At 32.6% G+C, this 12,445-nt stretch overlaps 1 long non-coding RNA gene across 1 annotated transcript; it reads left to right on the top strand.

The window, feature by feature from the left end:
• Nucleotides 1-5,929: 5,929 nt before the first annotated feature.
• LOC125607059 lies at nucleotides 5,930-8,971 on the top strand. Its single transcript, XR_007338321.1, has 5 exons — nucleotides 5,930-7,045; nucleotides 7,125-7,336; nucleotides 8,263-8,362; nucleotides 8,436-8,563; nucleotides 8,644-8,971. It is a non-coding gene; the product is annotated as an uncharacterized LOC125607059 (long non-coding RNA).
• The last annotated feature ends 3,474 nt before the right edge of the window (nucleotides 8,972-12,445 follow it).

Here is a 12,445-nt window from a genome sequence, read left to right as displayed (position 1 = left end):
TCGGCCGCGGACAAGCTCGAGTATGGCAACCGGACCGCGGACAAGCCAAGCTCGATCAACACACGGCGACCAAGCATGCACACAGCTCGGTCGCTACGTAGCGACTGAGCACGCGTACTGCTCGGTCGCTACGTAGTGACCGAGCTCGAGCCAAGCTAAGTTGCTATGTAGCGACTGAGCACGCGTACTGCTCGGTCGCTACGTAGTGACCGAGCTCGAGCCAAGCTCGATCGCTAGTAGCGACCGAGCATGCGTACTGCTTGGTCGCTACGTAGCGACCGAGCTCGGAACCAAGCTTGGTCACTACGTAGTGACCGAGCACATGCATGACGGCTACGACGGCTTAAGGGCAGAAGGGAAAAAGCGTAAACCGACCTTGGAGCGAGTATATAAGAAGTCCAAGGCGAAAGGCATAAAGGGAGAACTTTTTCGTAGCAAACTTAGCACTTAGAGCAGTTTAGGCAATTTTCCATTTTTTGTTATTCGAGTTGCGACTCAATTAGGTTGTTGCCATCTTAGGGTTTTAGAACTAGGAATCTCGCCAACAGCTCTCGAAGCCCAGGCTCTTACCTTGTTGTAACGCTCAAACGCAGATTCGAAATAAGATCTACTTTGCTCTACTTTTACGATTTTTATACTTTACCGTTATTATCTCGTGTTATGATTGTTTAGCGTGTGATATCCGGGACCTCTGGGAAATTAGGGTTCTCCAAATTTGCTTATTTAAACGGAAATCAACAGTGCAAATTTCGGTTTCCACATAGGTGATAACGCCGAACGACCAAAAGTGTGGTCGTTAAACGCATGTTTTCTTGTAGTGTTGAAGGTACAATGTTGAATGCGGGTTTCTATGGAGAAGCTATGGCGAAAACTCAACATTTACTCTTTGACTAGCTAGCGAAAGAAGTTTGGGAATTCTGCTCCCATCCTAATACTCGAGGTCGGTCAAATATATTGGATTGCGCTAGTCTCCTGTTTTGCTTTAAATATAGAAAGAATGGGGTAGTACAAATTTTCTCGTTTGTGAGTTGGAGAATTTGGAAGGTACGTAATGATCTCAATTTCAAGGGAAAACGGTAGTGTCTATTAATACCCGATATTATAAATCAGGCTTTTCTAGAATATAAACTATGGGTAGATGCTAACGATACAACATCTTACTTGGTATCAAACCCGTTAGATGTGAGAAAAAGTTGCAGTACTTTACGTCAAGACTGCATAGTTCCTAATGTTACTGCAACATGTTGTATACATGCTTCATGGATCAACGCAAATAGCAAGGTGGAATAGGATGGATCTTTTATGATGTAACCAACAAAACCAATAGTTCACGGATCCTCACCTCATCCATAGACCCAACTGATACGGTTTTGGAAGCAGAAGCCCTGGCGCTAAAGGAAGCAACTGTTACAGCTTTGGGAGACTTGGTGATAATGCAGAACTATATCAAACACTTAGGAGACTTGGTGATAATGCAAAACTATATCAAACACTTCAGAAAATGACATGAAGCACCGAAGAGAGCCTACTAAAATGCAAGTATACAGGGATATCTGGATGATATTTGGTTTACGGCAAAGCAAAATTATCAGTTTCAAAAATACAAGCCAAAGGAACCGAGAAGCAGATGAGTTAGCCAAGTGCCAGAATCAATAATCCTCCATATGTTGTCTCTTGGGTATTGTAATAGACTATTGTTACAGTCTTTTCCAAATTTTCCCTAATATTAAGGGATATTTTGAAAAATACCCTACTTATGTTTTGAAATTTGGAGAATACATTGTCTTTAAATAAATTTGAAAACTATACTTATTTATATGTGATGAGACAATTTTGATCCACATGTAATAAATAAAAATAAAATTTGAAAGCATTAATATTCATATTATATTAATTTATTTGAGATAAAACTAATAATGATTAAACATACTCAAAATTTATCAGATTTCTGTTAGCATCTTTCTACGTAGAATTTTAATCATTTCTAAATAATGTCGACACCACGAACTAAGGGAGGCTAATGACTTTGTACTCAATTATTTGCATCATCAATTTTTGCTTTTGTTTTCTCTTTCAAAGATTCCTCATGTTTTTGAACCAAAGTCAAGGCAGCTGCTAATGGCTCCTTCCTTTCCAATCTCAAAGACTTGTTTCTTTTATTAGATGTTTTGGTTAACCTTTTTTTTGTTAACCTTGTGATGAGCATGTTTGTTTCTTGTTCATCACTTGCTTTTTCTGGGAATAGGGTTCCATTTTCCTTGCTTTCTAGGTAGTTATTGGTGGATGTTCCGAAGAAATAGGAAGATCGTTCTGCTTTGAGAGCTTTCTTCAAGCGAGTAGAGATATGCTCCGTTCCCATATTACTGGATCGGACATGATACACCCAGTGCCGGTCCGAAGTCTTATGGTGCCTAAAGCGAACCAACAAGATAATGCCCTTTAAAAACAATTTTTTTTAGTTTAGCTTTCTAAACCAAACAAAAATTCAAATTTTCATGATTCAGAAATTTCATAAAAAAAACTTTTACATTGATCTAAAAGAAAAATAATAATTTTACAACTTACTTTGTATTAAAGATGTTACTTGAGAATATCATTGGTTTTAGATTATACTAATTCATCTTACAGCCTTTTAGCTGAGTTATTATTTTCTTTCTAATAACACTCTCTAAAAATGCATGAAAATGAAAATAATGTTATAATTATTTAAAATAAAAATACATAATTCTGGTAAATACAACACAAGAGAACATCATCTTGAAATTGGTTTAGTTTGTAAACTTAATGAATCTTTCAAACTGTCAAAGTCCCATGAGAGAGTATCTGAATCCAAAAATATATATCATCTTTATTCTTAGTTTTTAAGGATACAAAAAGTATTAGATGAAAAAGTAGATAACTAGTAGAAGAAAAAAACATGAGTTTAGAAAAGGAAATAATTTTTCAGTTATTATCAAAAAGAAAGAAAAAAAAAAGAAGAATCAAGGCTCGAACTGCTGCAGCAAGAAGGAAACATAAACAAAGCTTTAACCACTGGGCCATCGAGAAATATTTGTTCACTCTGTGGCGCCTGTAAAATATATCAACATATTGGCGCCTAAAGCCCTTGCTTTACAGGCTTTAGCCCAGGGCCGGCTCTGGATACACCACAACTGTATGCAACATTCACTTGAACAATTGTGTGGCAAGGAAAAGAAAGATATAAATTTACATTTTTCAACTGAATTTACATTTATTAAAAAAGTAGAATAGAGAAAATGAGCATGTGACTTCTATCTAAGAAAAACACTAAGCGGAATCAACCATGGAAATTTTACCTAGTAACAAAATAGATAAACAAGTCATTAAAAAAAAAAACAAAACAAAACAGAAAAACATGTCCACTGCAAATCAACCGGAGTAGATAGATGCAAAGAAAAAAAACCCACTAAACTTCTCTAGAATGAGGAAGAGACAAATAGATATAAGTAATTTATTTATTGTTAAATATCGTTCATATATGAACATGTATCTATCTTTTATTTTCATAAAAAATAATTCCAGTTTAAATATTAATTTCAATTTGAATATGAAAATTAGTATAAAATTGATAATTAGGTTAATTTAGTCATTTCACAGATAATTAAGTGTAGATTTCAAAAAGAATAATAAATGGTGTAGTTTTCACAATACAATCTTATTTGAAGGTATATTTCCAAATTTTCCCTAATATTAATCGTTGGCCGACAAAAAAAAATTAAGGTAAAAACCCGTTGAATATAAAACATTCAAACACTTCAGAATATATATATATATCCACCTAGTACATATATTTTTGAGAAAAGGCTACAAAAATTATGATATATTTTGTCACGTGTTCTTTAGTACAAAACTTTGTTCTTAAACAACTTACATATATGTGGTGCTTTTTCTTTTTAAAAAAAACTTACATGTGGTTCTAGAATTTTTAGTGATTATTTTTATCCAGGTATTTATAATTGAGCTAATTGGGTAAAAAAACAAAGGAAGATAACTAAATTAGCTAAGTACTAACACAGGAAAAGTTATGCATACGTGTCACAATAAACAGTTTGAGAAAGACGAAAATAACCTTGTAGCTTGGCGACTTCCGGATAGAAGAAAGGTAGGCATAGTAGCTGACACATCTGAAACAATATATCCTACAAGATTTCTTTAAGATTTTACTAGATTTGATAATCTTTTAAAGATTTTTTATATTTTAAACATACAACAAAAGAAAATAATCTTTTTAAACAATCATTGTCCTCCTACCTCTCTCTGTCATCGTCTTCTTCTTTTTTTTCATCTCAATATTCATCGTCAATATTTTATTCATCCTCCTAACCCAAGAAGATATGTTTCACCATCATAATCTTGTCCCAACAAACATAATCGCGAAATTGAAACCATACAAATATCAAATCACCGAGCTAGAACTATCAATCAAAACCTTGGAAGGGGAAACAATGGGCGGGGGGGGGGGGGGGGGGGGGGGGGGGGGCAGTTAAGAACAAAGCCAAGAAGGTAATCCTTTTCGCTAGTGTTAAATATTTAGTTGGATGTGTAAATATAATAGTAGCCAGATAACAATTTTGTTAGACCAGCTACAATATATATTAGTTGGACAATAGCTTTAGCAACTTACCTATGTATATCTATTGGTGATTGGGGTTGCATTACATACATGGCGAATGATACTTAATAGTGTATGCGGCGGGTGCGATTGGTATGTATTATCCAAGTAATACAATTGTACAGTTAATAAAAAAGATATCCATGTAAATATACATTTAGAAGGAAAATATTGTTATGCATTATTTTCCTAAATAAGCTTAGATATTGTAAGTTATGTTCATTACATTTCTATTTCTTATTCTTTGTAGGGATTGGACTGCAGAACTTCCAAACTACAGCTCTACTAATGCCAATCCACCCATGTTTATCGCCTATGTTTTCGGATCGTGGAAGACGGTTATTGTAAAATTTAACTCGGGTTCAGTTTGTTTTTGGGAGGCTAAACCTTTTGTAACGGTTGATAGTGTTTGGACGCCGTTGTTTTCTTGGGGTTTGAGAAGATTGTTATCTGAAATTTTAGTGTGGTTAAGGCTTGTTTTGCATGGTTAAACTTATTTGTAACTGTGTATGTAACAAATTAACTTAATATGTACAAGTTTGGCTGTTTTACAATCACAAAATCCTTATAGCCCTATATCGTACACAAATCATAAACCCTAAACCCTAAAATCTAAACCCTAAACCAAGCCTAAACCCTAAATCAATACCATAAGCCTTAAACCCAATAGCAACAGCTTAGACCCTAAACAATTGATTATAACCTCTTACCACTATAATACAAAACATTAATTCATACAGAGAAATCATAAAGCCTAATCCCTAAAACAATACAATAAACCCTCCAAAAATACCCTAAACCCTAAATCAATACCATATAACCCAACATCAACACCTTAGACCCTGAACCATTGATCATAAACCCTTGACACTATATTACGATAAACTAAACGTTATATACAATTTTCTTAAGTCTAAGACCTGGTAGATGGAGAAGAAATATAAGTCAATTATCAGATGTCCAGTTTTCCTCATGGATAGTTAACACATTTTTTGGATGGGTAACACAATTAATGAACATGTAAATAATAATATTAGCTATAAATTATGATACCCCTACACTATATATTTAGCCATAAATCAAAACTCCTTGTAGTTGGATGTGTAACTTGTTTGATAGCATGTTAACGATAATGAGAAATCTAACTTTCAATTATCCGGAATTCACTGTTATGGTACAAAAAAAAAATTCTGACTATCCATTTATATCTTTGAAGATTATGGAATATGATTCTTATTAGAGGTAAACACCTTACAATATATAGATAGCGTAAGAACTTAAACTAGGTTACAATTATTTACATTAGAACCGGAAAACGTAACTCCAATGAACTTTTCTTCATCTAGAAATAATTTCGTTTCTCTTTGAACTTTTCTTCATCTAGAAATAATAATATCAAAAGAACGAGCTTCCTACAGAGAAAAGAAATGTTTTAAGCTCAGACAAAAGAACTATATGTGGTAAACAATATGCTGAACGTCTTCAAAATAGGGTGTTAATAGAAATCAGAACGGAGAAAGATGAAAAGATGCAGGATTTAATAACAAAATGTTGTGGATTAATAGAGAGAGAAAATAATTTCCACTTTCAAATTGTTTGACAATATTCAAAGAGGTAGGGGATAGAACTATGTTTGATCTGACATTAAAGCAAGATATGAGTAGAACCAAATCTCCCAAAATCTTTTTGTCTATGTCAAATAATAGTGTTCATAGGAGATATATAGAGGCAGCAGAGTCACGATTAATTACCAACAATATCAAAATATAGAGTTTTGGTATATCTATCTATAATAATAAAGTAAGATTTTCTCTCACCACAGGCTGTCATGTCAGCAAGGAAGAGGGGGCTTTTTTAGACATGTGGCTTCTCCCACTTCTTCATAAACGTTTTCCGTACACAGATTTTTGACGAGCCAATCAGTTTTTATTTATATCATACCATGTTTTATATTTGGGCTTATATTCTGTTAGTGTGTTCAGGCCCAATGTATTGTAGGTTTGCATATAATATGAGATCAACGCTGTCGTTTTCCTTCAGATGAAGCTTCAGATGAACTTCATGTAACGCTTTCAGTTTTCATTTATTTTCTCCTTTAATCCGAGCATTTACAAGCTTCATCCCACTTGTCCCACTCTGAAGCATTTAATCGAGCTCAGCATCGTCATACATAACCGTCGGAAGCTCTCCAATAAATTTGCATGCTTCCGGCGATGAACAGCTCCACCTTTACGAAATCGAGAAGGAAATTCTCTGCTAATTACCAACTCCAACAATGGCGTATCCTTCACTCTGATTTGAAAGCTGGCCGCTGTTCAAACACAATTGAGATCCGTCTTCTGAGGCTAGCAATGTGCAGAGAGGCGGCGATCTGATGGATGTTGACATGCTACTCACTAACGAGAAGAGAAGGTAATCACTGCTGTATTATGTTAACCCTTTTGACGATACCAGTTATTCCAATTGTGTAATATTTTAACGCTTATGCAAGGATCCGAGAGTGCGAACGTCTCATTAATTTCAGAGACCATTTCAGTGAAGGCTCTGTTTCTGAGAGGTTAAGAGCTCCCATTTTATGTTTTCCTCTCGGCTCAAACCGCCGCCGATGGACTGCGTCGAGATGAGCGATGGAGGTTGGGTGGTGGAAAGAACATGAAGTAATTTGTATCTTAATTGGTTCGGTGATATGCATAAACCAAAAAGGTAACGGTTACACGACCATTATTTCCTTATTACTCATATGGATTTTTAATCTGCAATTACTTTTGGGCAATTGTCAATAATAGCACCTTTTGAAGTTTATGTCTCAAAAATAGCACTAGAAGGAGAAAGTCACAAAAATGACATTCATTAAAGGGTAAAATATCCCTAATACCCTTGGTTTAAAATTAAATAAACAAACAAAATAAATAAAAATAAAAAAATAAAAAAATAAAAAAATAAAAAAATAAAAAAATAAAAAAAAAAGAATTTTTTTTTATAGTTTCAGATTATGTGTTTTCAGATTCGAAATTTTTATAATTTTTTTTTTTGAAATTTTTTTTTTTGAAATTTTTTTTTCGAAATTTTTTTTATTTTTTTTTCAAATTTTCTTTTTATAATTTAAAAATACTTTTTGAAACTGTTTTTAAAATTTTTATTTTTTATTTTAGTATTTATTTTTTATAAAATTTTAAACCCTAATTCCAAAACCCCACCTCTTAACTCTAAACCCTAAGGTTTGGATTAATTAACCCAAGGGGTATAAGTGTATATTTACCTCTTTAATGAAACCTATTTTTGTGACTTTGAGCCTTGAGTGCTACTTTGGGAACAAAAACTTGGTTTGGTGCTATCCTAGTCTTTTTCTCATTACTTTTGCTCTAGATTTAGTTTCTTACAATTATCTATATTGCTATTGGGTTAGAGTTCGGCCACAACAAAACTGTTTAACTGGTTTAGTTGCTTATCTTGCTGAGAAACCTTTGGTAGCTCAGTTTATAGACATGAAGATCCCTAGAAACATTAGTGCAAACCGTAAGGCTTTTATAGGGGAGATGTATAATAGAGGAGTTCTCCGAGACAGTTAGCAGAATGATAAATGAACTAACAAGAGAAGCTTACTGATAATTGATTCATTTTCTATGCAGCATTGGCACTGACCTCACAATACAAGACATGAAGAACTGTACTCTAGCCTCTGTCTCCCATAAGAAACATTCTATGTTCTACTGATGATCCCACTCAATGGTTGCATAATATTCTAAATTCATTTTCATCACCAAATATTTTATTTTTCTTTAACAGCTATACATATGTTCAGGAGGAGCTTGCTATCTGTGAGGATATAGATCAGATAGAACTGCAAGGTCTCAAAGATATACTCTGGCTTCTGTGGGTAGTACGTATTGGAGGCAACATTTTCCTCATATAAAGAAAGCTGACTGTCTGGTACTTTATGTTTTTAGCTTCATTCAGTTTTAGATACAAGCTGTGATGGCAAAATAGTTATCTTGCCTATTAATTTTCAGGAAGAATTGGGTGGGTGATCCAAAAGAATATTGAATCTGTCATAACTGTGAGATAGTTCCAAGATACAAATTGACTGGTAAAGATTTATAGGGTTCATGAACTTTTGAAGTCTCAGGTATTCAGGAACTTATAAGCAAAAGGTGAAGTTCAAGACCGTGAAAATTTGGTGTATTTATTATGAGATGGAATTATATTTTTTCCTTTGGACATATTCCAAGACACTGTCTGAGTCTAGACAACAATGAACAAAGTAATGAGTCATTCACAATCATTGCATAATTGTTCATACCCTGTGTCTAAAACGGTTATAAGTATTTTCAAAGTTAATGGTCTCTCAACATTTGATTCTAGGCTGGTTTAGTATGCAATCAAGTAGGGTGAAAGCCTTTGGAATATATTTATTTTTCTGTGTTTGAGTTTAATTACTGAAATAATTAGGTTATTAACTTATTCACTGATTTGTTGAAATCGTCTTAGTGACTTTTTTTTTTACTTTTGTGATATTGTTCAACAGTTTCTAGAAAATTTTGTTTCTTGAGTTGTTGGAATGGTGATAAACACAATGGAATAGATCTTAGGTGCGAGTTAAATGATAATTTGCATTTAACAACTGATTTTGATAGCTTTTAAAAATCTCCTTTCATCCAAACGAGATTTTAGAATATAGTTTTCTTCGCTATGAATCAAATGTTATTTTTTTTTGTTCTTTTTTTCCTGGCTTGGTAACTGAGAAATCTATTGGACCAAACCCAGACGGCTTGAAAAAATGAAAGTACAAACTCAGTTTATCATCGATAAATTACTTCACAAGCAAACACAAGCAGCTCCAATAAAATTTGAATTTTAAAACTCTTCCTTTTTAGTTAACAAACAAGAAAGGACGTGATTTCGGAAAACCAAAATGGAGCCACCAAATTTATTAAAATGAGAACTTATCTTCTGATTTCTTGATGATCAAGCAAATAAATTGTCTATCAATTTGACCTAAGTCATTTCAAACACATTGAAAAGTAACATAACCCATTTGGTAAGAAATTATACATCAATGATCATTAAAATGAAATGCATAACGTTCACAAAAAAACCGTTCATCCTAAACGGATCCCCTATAAAAACGTCTGGTTTATCAACATATTGGTTGAGTTGATTGGAAGTCAGCCTTAATGCTTTACTTAAAGAAGAGACACACAAATATTATCACAACTTACTGACATAAGATAAATTTCATTACACAAATACGAAATATGGTCAACCACTAATCTAAAACATTACACCAAAAATTATAAATACAACAACAAGTGTGACAAAAAACCAACCACGTTAATAGACAAGAAAAAAATGAATGGAAACAAAAAAAATAGTTACATGGAAATCAAGGTCTGGGAACATAGTAATCAAACAAAATAACTACGGCTTAAAATACATTCACATGAAACATAGCATCTAGCTTCAAAATAAGCCAAACTTAGCCCAAATAAATAAATATGTTTTTGTGCCCTATAACCTCCTTCGTCAGTCACCCCAAATCGTCTACAATCTAAGCTCCAAAATCCACATGCAATTCACTCCTATATTAAGAAAAATTAAATCAATTACCACTAACCACTAATACAACAGCCATAACTGGAGCAAACAAAAGAAAATATATAAGATATAAATGATTATCCTTCTTTGCCACATGCTATTCGTCTTCTTCACTACACACTCAAATAGTACGAGAACCTATCGTTTTCTCCTCGGCATTTCCAACCACGACAATCATACGACTGTAAAACTATGGAAGTTATACACATCTATTGACCTAAAATAAACCTATAATTAGCCCATTACAGTAAATTTACAATTCAAAAATCAGCAACAAAACAATATGAAAACCAACGTTGGAAATTTAGAAACAGAAACATATCCTTTCTACTAAGATACTTTGGAAAATTTAGTACATTAATTACATAATGCGACATCTCCTAATAAACAACGAAAAGAAGAATACCCAACAACTACAAAACACAATAACATAATCTATGTTTTCTAGAAACCCGTATCGACCATCAAATGTAACATCTCCCAACAACATCATATGAAGTAGCTAAAAGAACATACACACACGATGTAGGAGCTTATCCATAGATACTGGTGATTCCAGGATTACAAACAATTTCAAACTCATTAGAAAATAAAATATACGAACCCGGCGCGTAGCGCCGGAATACCACTAGTTGTTAATTATAGGATAGTTCTTTGGTAGAAGAGCAAATTTCTCTTTATAATTTTTGTAAAATTAGTATAAAACAAGAAATACTATAAGTTCCAAACTAAAATTAATTTATGTATATTGCATATTTTTAATTTTGATTTCACTTTCTAAATTTTACTGATAATATTTTTTTGCCACTGATGTTTTTGGTATTTTATTTTAAGCTGTAGGAAACGGATGGTTTGGTAAAATGTCCAAGTTTTAACATTAGTTACAACAAAAATACTAAAAGTTACAAAATAAAATTAATTTATGTATATTTCATATTTTTAATTTCGATTTCCCTTACTAAATTTTACTAATAATATTATTTGCCACTGATGTTTTTGGTATTTTCTTTTAAGCTGTAGGAAACGGATGGTTTGGTAAAATGTTAACACAGTTGTATGAAACACGTTAACGTCATGTCGATTCGTTTTCCTTAGGTTGTACGAAACGGATCATTACTCGATTCAGTAATATCCAAATTTTAAGACAAATGTCTAAACACGTGAATCGATCATGTTTGATTCGTTTGGACTTTATCAATAATACATTATCACAGATGTGTGTGGACATCGACAGTGATGACCTCTGAAGATCCGAAGAGATACTTTTGGTGTTAAGTTTTACCAAAAAAACATATATATGGGTAGTAAAATTATTATGATCATTTATTATATTCCAATTTTAAAATGAAAAATGGTTATATATATGAGTTATTCTTGAGTTCACCTCCTAAAGTGAACATGTAGGTTCACCAACCAATAGTGTTTAAGTATTTGTTATTTGATATTTTTTTAAAAAGGAAATAAAATTGAATTTCCAAATTAGATTATATTTTAAAAATAAAAATACATAAAATAGTAATAGTTACAAAAAAAATAAATAAATTAATATTGTTAAACTGTCAGCAAAATACTAAACCTTATACCCTAAACCCTAAATCCTAAACCTTTGGATAAACCCTAAACTTTTGGATAAACCCTAAACTTTTGGTTAAATCTTAAACCCTAAATCATACATTAAAACTAAATCTTAATAATACAAAACCCTAAATCCTAATCACTAAACCATGAACCCTTGGATAAACCCGGAACCTTTGGATAAATCATAAACTCTAAATCAAAAATATTAAAAATTAAACCCTAGAGTTTATAATTTATCCAAGGGTTCAAAGTATACCTAAGGGTTTAGGGTTTAGTGATTAGGATTTAGGGTTTAATGTTATTAAAATTTAGTTTTTAATGTATGATTTAGGGTTTAAGATTTTTCAACGGTTTAGGGTTTATCCAAAGTTTAAGGTTTAAAACTTAGGGTTTAGGGTTTAAGATTTAGGGTATCGGGTTTAGTATTTTGTTGACGGCTTAAAATATTTATTTATTTTTTTTTCACTATTTTTATGTTTTCTTTATTTTTTATTTTAAAAATATAATCTAGTTTGAAAATTCAATTGTGTTTCATTTTTTAAAAGATATCAAATATCAAATACTCAAACACTATTGGTTGGTGAACCTATAGGTTGGTGTTAGGGGGTGAACCCTAGAATAACTCTATATATAATAGAC

Source organism: Brassica napus, chromosome A1, assembly GCF_020379485.1.
Source record: "Brassica napus cultivar Da-Ae chromosome A1, Da-Ae, whole genome shotgun sequence".
Classification (NCBI taxonomy): domain Eukaryota; kingdom Viridiplantae; phylum Streptophyta; class Magnoliopsida; order Brassicales; family Brassicaceae; genus Brassica; species Brassica napus.
The sequence above is the reverse complement of the archived record's forward strand: the minus strand, read 5'-3'. Positions and strand labels throughout refer to the sequence as shown.